The following is an 8,025-nucleotide window of genomic DNA, read 5'->3' as shown; positions in this document are numbered from 1 at the left end:
TCCTCGGCCCTCTCCCAGCCCAGATCCGCACCCGCCAGTCTCTGCAGTCTTGCGTGGGTGATCCGAGTCGTCGGCACACACTCGTTCTTGGTATCCCATTTTGTGTCATTCGGATCCTTAGTAATGTGCCCTCTTTCATTTCTGAATCTGATAATTCGAGTCTTTTATATTTTTCCTTGGTCAATCAACCTAGCAGTTACATCTGCTGGATTCACTGGTCAATCAATCAATCAATCAATCAGTTTTGTTGATCTTTTTCAAAGTATCAGCTTTTGGTTTCATCGATTTTTCTCTATTATTTTTCTAGGTTCTATTTAAATAATTTCCTTCTAATCTTTAGTATTTCCTTCCCTCAGCTTGCTTTAGGTTTGGTTGGCTCTTCTTTTTTCGCTGTCTGAAGGTGAAAGGTTAGATTATTAATTTGAGATCTTCTTTTTGAATCTAGGCATTTACAACTATAAATTTCCTTCTGAGCACTGCTTCTTAGCTGCATAAATTTTGGGATGCTGTTGCTTCGTTTTCATTAATTTGAAGTATTTTCTAATTTCCCCTGTGATTTCTTCTTCATAGATTTTTGAATTATTTTCTTAGTGGTTGCTCTGGGGCTTGCGATGTACATCTTAACTTCTCAGAATCAGCTTCGGAGTTACGTTAACTTGAATCTACTTGGAAACTGAATGTTACTTCTATGTAGCTCTATCCTTTACCCGGTTTCTGGTGATCTCATTGCTATACACATTATACCTATAAATATTACAAACACAACAGTACATCGTTACAATTATTTTTTATAATTTTTATGTCTTTTAAAGAAGCTAAGAGTAGAAAAGAGAGCAAGTATGTAACTGTAGCTTTTTTATTGCTAACCTTCTCAATGATCATTTCTGGTTCTCTTCGTTTGTTCTTGTGATTCAAGTTGCCATCAGGAGTCATTTCCTCAGCCTGATACATCTTTGCTCTCATGAACTTCCTTGTGCCGTCATTGGTAAATGTATTGCATTTCTATGTTATTGGTCCAACAATACATTATATACATATTGCTTTATATAATTGCTTTTTAAATCAATTTTTACAAAGGAAGGAGAAGAAATATGCACTTATACTTCCTTTTATAATTACATATTACTTTTACTAGTGCTTTTTTTCACGTGGATTCCAATGTCTTGGGTCATTTGTTTTCAGTTTGAAGAACTTCCTTTGGTATTTCTTATACAGCAGATCTGCTAGCAACAAATGATTGCAGTGTTTGTTTATTTTGTAATGTCTTAAAGTCACCTTTATTTTCCAAAGACAGCTCTGCTAGATACAGGATTTTTGGTTGATAGTTGTTTTCTTTGAGTACTTTGAATGTGTTATCCCACTGCCTTCTGGCCTCCCTTGCTTCTGATGGGAAGTCACATGCTAATCTTATTGGGGTTCTCTTGTAATCTGAGTTGTTTTTCTTTTGCTGCTTTCAAGATTTTCTTTTTATCTTTGGATGTCATCATTTTTGCTATGACGTGGCTGTGGGTCTCTTTGTGTTTATTCTACTTGGAGTTCATTGAGGTTCCTGGATGTGTAGATTAAAGTTTTCCAGTAAATCTGGGTAGTTTTCAGTCATTGTTTCTTTTAACATCTTTTCTGCTCGTTTCTCACTCTCCTCTCCTTCCAGTACTCCCATTACATGTATGTTGTTGGACTTAATAATATCCCACACTTCTATGAGACTGTTAATTTTTCATCATTCTTTCTTTCTCTTTGAACTTCAGATTTCATAATCTCTATGAATTTATCTTCAAGTTCACTAAATCTTCTGCCAGTTGAAATACACTATTGAGCTCCTTTAGTTATTTTTTAAAAATCTCAGTTATTATGCTTTTCAACTCCAGATTTCCATTTGATTATTTTAAAAAATATTTTTTGTCTCTTTATTAATATTCTCTATTTCATGTGGCACTGTCATCATATGTTCCTTTACTTCTTTGGGCATCATTTCCTTTAAGTTCTTTGAACATATTTACAATTGCTACTTTTAAATCTTTGTTAAATCCAACATCTGATCACTCTCACAGGCAGTTTCTGTTGCTTGCTTGCTTTTTTACCCTGGTGTATGGGTCATACTTTCTTGCTTCTTTGTATGTTTCATAATCTTTTGTTGGAAGCTGGACATCATAAATAATGTGTCACAGCAACTCTGGATACTCGTCCTCCCTTTCGGAGCTTACCATTTGCGTGTTTACTTGCTTCATGACCTGCCGGGTTACCTCGCTGAAGTCCATCACCCCGACTCTTGCGTCATGAAGCCTCCCACGCTGCTCCTCAGCGGGTAGAGCTCTGGGTCTGCCCACAGTCACTCCGGGGTGACAGTGGTTTTTGCAGGGCTTTCATTGTTTGTCTCTTTCTCTGACCACACTCAGCTGTTAAACTCCACTAATTGCCAGCTGATTTCCCTACTGTTTTCAACAATGCCCTGGGACATACATTTCTTTACAGACTGGTCCAATCAAAACCGGGCTCCACTGAATAGTTTCTGAGCGTTTGAGATTTGGTGTGACCCTCGGGAGGCCTTTTCCAGCTATCTCTTTCCCTGATTCTGTCCAGCAAAGTAGCCAGCTCACAGTTTAGCTTATATCTGCAAGAACCCATCAGTTTCTTCCCAGTTGCCTTTTGAGAGTATTGTTAGGCTTGAACTTCTCCGGACTTGGTTGCAAACAAAGTCAGTTCCTTTGGGGAGAGATTTTGAGCTCTCTGTTCTATGGCTTCCTTCTCCCTCCCCTCATAATCTCTGAGACAAAGCTCTGGTGCTGGGAGTGCGCGATAGTGAGGTTCTCGCTGAATGACACATCAGATTTAGGAACTGAGTGCTCAGTCTACAGCAGGAAGCAGCCCCAGGTCTCCTCAGCTTGCTTCTCTTGGTGTGGAGCCCTTGCTTCGTAAGCTGGGCGAAGGTGACTGGAGCCCCGGTCGTCTTTCTGGACCCGTGCCCAAGGCAGAGCCTCCATCCATGTCTTGGGGTGGGTGGAAGAAAGGAGCCCCCATCATCTGGCTGAACTTGCCTGGAACATAGAGCCAGCAATAGGAAGCTGGGGGCAGGATGAGAAGTGCTGACGTTGTACCCTTCTTGGGAAGACAGCCCCCGACTAGGAGCTGGTGGAAGAGGAAACCTATGTTCTTGGCTGTCCAAGTGTGGAATAAATTTCTGTATGTCTGAGTTGGGACAAGGGGGCATGGAGTGGATTTTTGCTTTACAACAACAAATTCCTGCTATTCTTCCTGAATTTTAGTATATTTTCTTAAACAAATGTTTATTCATTGGCTGTATGCCCTTAGGATTATTTTGAGATATGTTACATGGTTGTTTTTTAAAACAATTTTTCACCAAGTTTCTCTGGGAAGTGGTCTGTGGAGCTTCTCACACTGTCATGCAGAAAGCAGAACTCAAAAAATGTTGTCTTGGGCCGGGCCTGGTGGCTCACGCCTGTAATCCTAGCACTCTGGGAGGCCGAGGCGGGAGGATCGCTTGAGCTCAGGAGTTCGAGACCAGCCTGAGCAAGAGTGAGACCCCGTCTCTACTAAAAATAGAAAGAAATTAATTGGACAACTAAAAATATATAGAAAAAATTAGCTGGCCATGGTGGTGCGTGCCTGTAGTCCCAGCTACTCGGGAGGCTGAGGCAGAAGGATCGCTTGAGCCCAGGAGTTTGAGGTTGCTGTGAGCTAGGCTGATGCCATGGCACTCTAGCCTGGGCAACACAGTGAGGCTCTGTCTCAAAAAAAAAAAAAAATGTTGTCTTATAATAGCTTCTAGAAGCTGTATCACCTTGCCTCTCGTATTAGGCGTACAATTCTCCTATGTGGGGTAAGGGTCAAGACTCCTTTTTCACCTGTACTGACGAGACTGTCCTGCCTCACTGCTCAGCGGTCTCCTTTGTCATAACTCAGATGTTCAGATATGGCCGAGACTGTTTCTAACCTTCCCGTGCAGTTCTACTGATCTACTCACCTAGTCTCATGCCAACACCACACCGCGTTCATTAGTGAAGCTTTGTGATTAAGTTTTTATATCTAGCTTGGCTATTCTTAGCCTCTTATATATTCATACAAATTTTAGAATTCTTTTGTCAATTTCCACAAAAATACCCTGCCGTATTTTGATTGGACTTACATTTTTTGATTCTTTAGTTAAGAATAAACTCTTGAACACAGCTCTCTCTCCTTTTATTTAGGTCAAGAGTAGGCAAACCATGATTATTCGGCCCAGTCTTGCCCACAGCCTGCTCTTGTACGACTCTAGATCTAAGAATGGTTTCATTCATAAAGAGTGGCTTAAAAAAAAAAAAAAAGAATATTTGAAAGACACCACATTGCTGGATTTTGATATCTATTATTTTAAGATTTTTGCGTCTATGTTCAGAAATAAGACTGGTTTATAATTTTCCTTTTTTATGATGCTCCTGTTGAATGCAGGCTTTTGGTATCAAGATTATGTTGGTCTCATAAAACTGATTGGGGAGTTTTCCTCTTTTTCTGTCATCTGGAAAATTTGTGAAAAATTTTGTTTCTTCATGTTTTTGGCAAAATTTGCCAGTGTATCCATATTCTGTTTTCTCAGTAAAAATATTTAAATACAGATGAAATTTCTTTAATAGTTATATGACTACTCATACTTCTATTTCTTGTTGTCTCAGTTTGATACTCTGCATTTTTAATGAAGTTTGTCCATTTTACTTAAAATTTCAAATGTATAGGTATAAATGTTTATAACACCATCTTATCCTTTTTAAAATATCTACAGTATCTGTAGAGATATCCCCTTTTTTATTCCTAGTATTAATAATTTGTGTCTTTATGCTCTCATTTCCTTGATCGGCTTTATAAGGAGTTTAGTGGCTTTATTAGTCTTTGCAAAAGGGTAAGCTTTTGGCATTCTTGATCCTCTTTGTTGTGTTTTATTAATTTCTGATCTTTATTATTAAATAATTTTAAATTATTTTCTGATGTTTTATTAATTTATGTTTTATTTATGAAGTCCTAATATAAAATTTTAATTAATTTTAAACACTAATTTCAGACATTTTCTTTATTATTTTTCTCATACTACTTTCTTTGGGTTTATTTTGTTGTTCTTTTTCTAACTTCTTGTGATGGTTCACTGATTTCATTTCAGCCTTTCTTCTTTTTGAATACTTAGAGTTTTAAATTCACCTTTAATCATTGCATTAGCTTCAGCCAAAAGTTTTGATATGTAGCATTTTCATTACTTTGTAAATATATTTCCTAATTTCTATTGTAATTTCTCTTTGACCCATTGGTTATTTATAATTATATATTTTAATTTCCAAAAAAGTGAGAATTTCTAATACAATTAAGAAGTTATTGATTTCTACCTTAATTGTATTGTGGTCAGACAGTGTACTCTGGGTGATTTCAAAATTTTGATATGTGTTAAAACTTGATTTATAGCCTAGAATATGGTCAATTTTTACTAATTTTCCATATGTGTGTGGAAAAAAACATTTTGTACTTGTGAATAAGATGTTTTAGACATGTTAGATCAAGTCTGTTTAATATGATTTTCAAGTATTATGTATCTTTACTGTTATTTTTGCCTATTCTGTCAATCACTGAGATGTTTTACAATATGCCAAAACGGTCATGGATTTGTGTATTTCTCCTTGTAGCTCTGGTAATTTTTGTTTTATATATCTTAAGGCCAGGTTATTAGGTGTATCCAAATTTAGAATTGCAATATGGCCCTGGGGAATTGAATCTTTTAAGGCATGAATTGCCCCACTTTGTATCTCTATTAATGCTTTCTAAGATCTGCTTTGCTCAGTATTAAGACGACTGCACCAATTTTTTTTTGTGTGTGTGTGTCTTCAAGTTTTTAATAGTACAACAGTCCTTCAGCCTAGAGCTACTGAAAGACAAATCATGAAAAAGAAGAAGAAAAATTTTATTTCAAACAGGTTCAGTGGTATGCTACAGCAAAGGCTGGTTGCAGCAATTTCATTTCAAACCTGTGTTGACATTACAAATTAGACATTATTTCGGAATGCTTAACTCTGCTAAAATGTAGATTCAATCCAACATTATGCCAATTTTTATATTTATTATAGACCCTAGTTTATTACCAGAGGCTAAATTTTCATCATCAAAAATGAGAATAACCTTACAGCTAGCTACCTACTAAGGTAATGAGCTGTGAAATCAATTACCTAATATTGCTTTGAAAATACACCCCTAGGTTAAGAGAAATTCCAACTCCATCCAAATGTATTATTTAACTGGGATTCTTCAGTCATCATCTACTGTTGGCTTGATTGTCACTCCTCTTCTTATCTGACCCCAACCAATTAAACACCAGTGTTTCTCAACTCTTCGGCTGAGTGCAATTTTTTCTCCTACTTCTGTGCACACAGGATTAGTCAAAACAATGTTGCCCAAATCTGCCTTGACAGCACTAACTCTCCCTCCTGTCGACAGAGATCCTATGTTCACCATGAGTACTTCGTTCTTAGACAGCTTTTGCACCTTTGCTGCTTTCTTGTCTCCTTCAGTGCGTACACCTAGAAGCCGTCTAAGTAGGAAATAGGAAATTTCCAATTCTGTGAAGATTTCAGGTAAAGCTCCAACTGCACCAAGTACTTGCCCCACCATTCTGTCAGCCCGGCATAGAGTGGGGTCAATTTTTGTTCCAACTCCAATAAGACCCCCTGAAGCAGCATACTGAAGATCATTATGCTCCGCAAAAAGTGACACAATTTTGGAAAAGATTGGTTTACACATGAGTTTTCCTTCACTATCTTTGGAAACAATACCAGGTCTGACTTCTATCTCCCGGCCCACCTTTAATACTCCTTTTAGAATACTACCACCAGCTACACCCCCCTTAAGGTCATCAACTTCACAGCCAGGTTTGTTGACATCAAAAGATCTAATAACAATAAGTCGGGGTTCTGATGTAAAGTCTCTTGGGGGTACTGGGATTTTATTTACTATGTACTCACAGACAACTTCAATATTGTATTTTAGCTGAGCAGAAATTGGAATAATGGGAGCTCCTTCTGCTACTGTACCTTGTACAAATGCAAGAATCTGCTCATATTGCTCTTTAGCCTGACTTTCTTTTACCAAATCAATTTTATTTTGTAGAATCAAAATATGCTTCAGTTTCATGATCTCTATAGCAGCCAGGTGTTCAGAAGTCGGAGGTTGAGGGCAAGATTCATTGCCAGCTACCAGCAAAAGAGCTGCATCCATCACTGCTGCACCGTTCAGCATCGTAGCCATCAAAATATCATGGCCAGGACAGTCAACAAAGGAAACATGCCTGACTAATTTGAAGTTCCCTTTGGTCCCTGGAATGTCTGTAGGAAACTCATCAGGTGTATTGCTCCCACAAGATCTGTAACATTCTGGCCGAGGACAACTTGGGTCATCGAGTTTATAAATCTTAGCATTGGCATACCCAAGCTTGATTGTAATATTTCTTTCTAATTCATTTTTGAACCTGACAGTGTGAACTCCAGAAATAGCTTTGACAAGTGTGGATTTCCCATGAGCTACATGACCAATTGTACCTATATTAATTGTGGCTCGTCTGCTGATAACTTCGTGTGAAAGTGGTGTCAACTTGGTAACATCCAAGGTGGCAAGATCCTGGCTTGAAAGGTGCGGCTGCCCAAGAGTCACTCCAGCCTCACCCCCTGCCATCTTGCCCGGAGAGCTGACTGCGCCAATTGAATGCTGGTCTTGTTTGTGTATTCCTAACTTTCAGTGCATTAATTATCTTTTACTTTAGATATGTCTTGAAAATGTAATAAATAATAATAAATAGTTATAGCTTTTTAAAAATCCAGTGTGGCAATCTTTTCCTTATAATTGGAGTTTTTCAGCCAATTTATATTTTATTTAATTGTTGCTATATTTGAGTTTAAATCTAGTGTCTCAAGTGCTTTTTATTTGTCCAACGTGTGCCTGTTTCCTTATTCTCTACTTTGATGCCTACCTTTGTATTTTTTATTATTCCGTTTTCCTCTTTTA

General features: G+C 37.7%; 1 pseudogene across 1 annotated transcript; it reads right to left on the bottom strand.

Annotated features, from left to right (window-relative positions):
• Positions 1 to 6,020: 6,020 nt before the first annotated feature.
• Positions 6,021 to 7,702, bottom strand: LOC105826846 (annotated as a pseudogene). The gene has a single exon (XR_001138335.1). The product of XR_001138335.1 is annotated as a eukaryotic translation initiation factor 2 subunit 3 pseudogene (transcript).
• Between the last annotated feature and the right edge of the window lie 323 nt (positions 7,703 to 8,025).

This window comes from Propithecus coquereli, unplaced genomic scaffold, assembly GCF_000956105.1.
Source record: "Propithecus coquereli isolate 6110/MARCELLA unplaced genomic scaffold, Pcoq_1.0 Scaffold926, whole genome shotgun sequence".
Lineage (NCBI taxonomy): Eukaryota > Metazoa > Chordata > Mammalia > Primates > Indriidae > Propithecus > Propithecus coquereli.
Note: the sequence above shows the minus strand (reverse complement) of the source record. Positions and strands in the feature narration are given on the sequence as shown.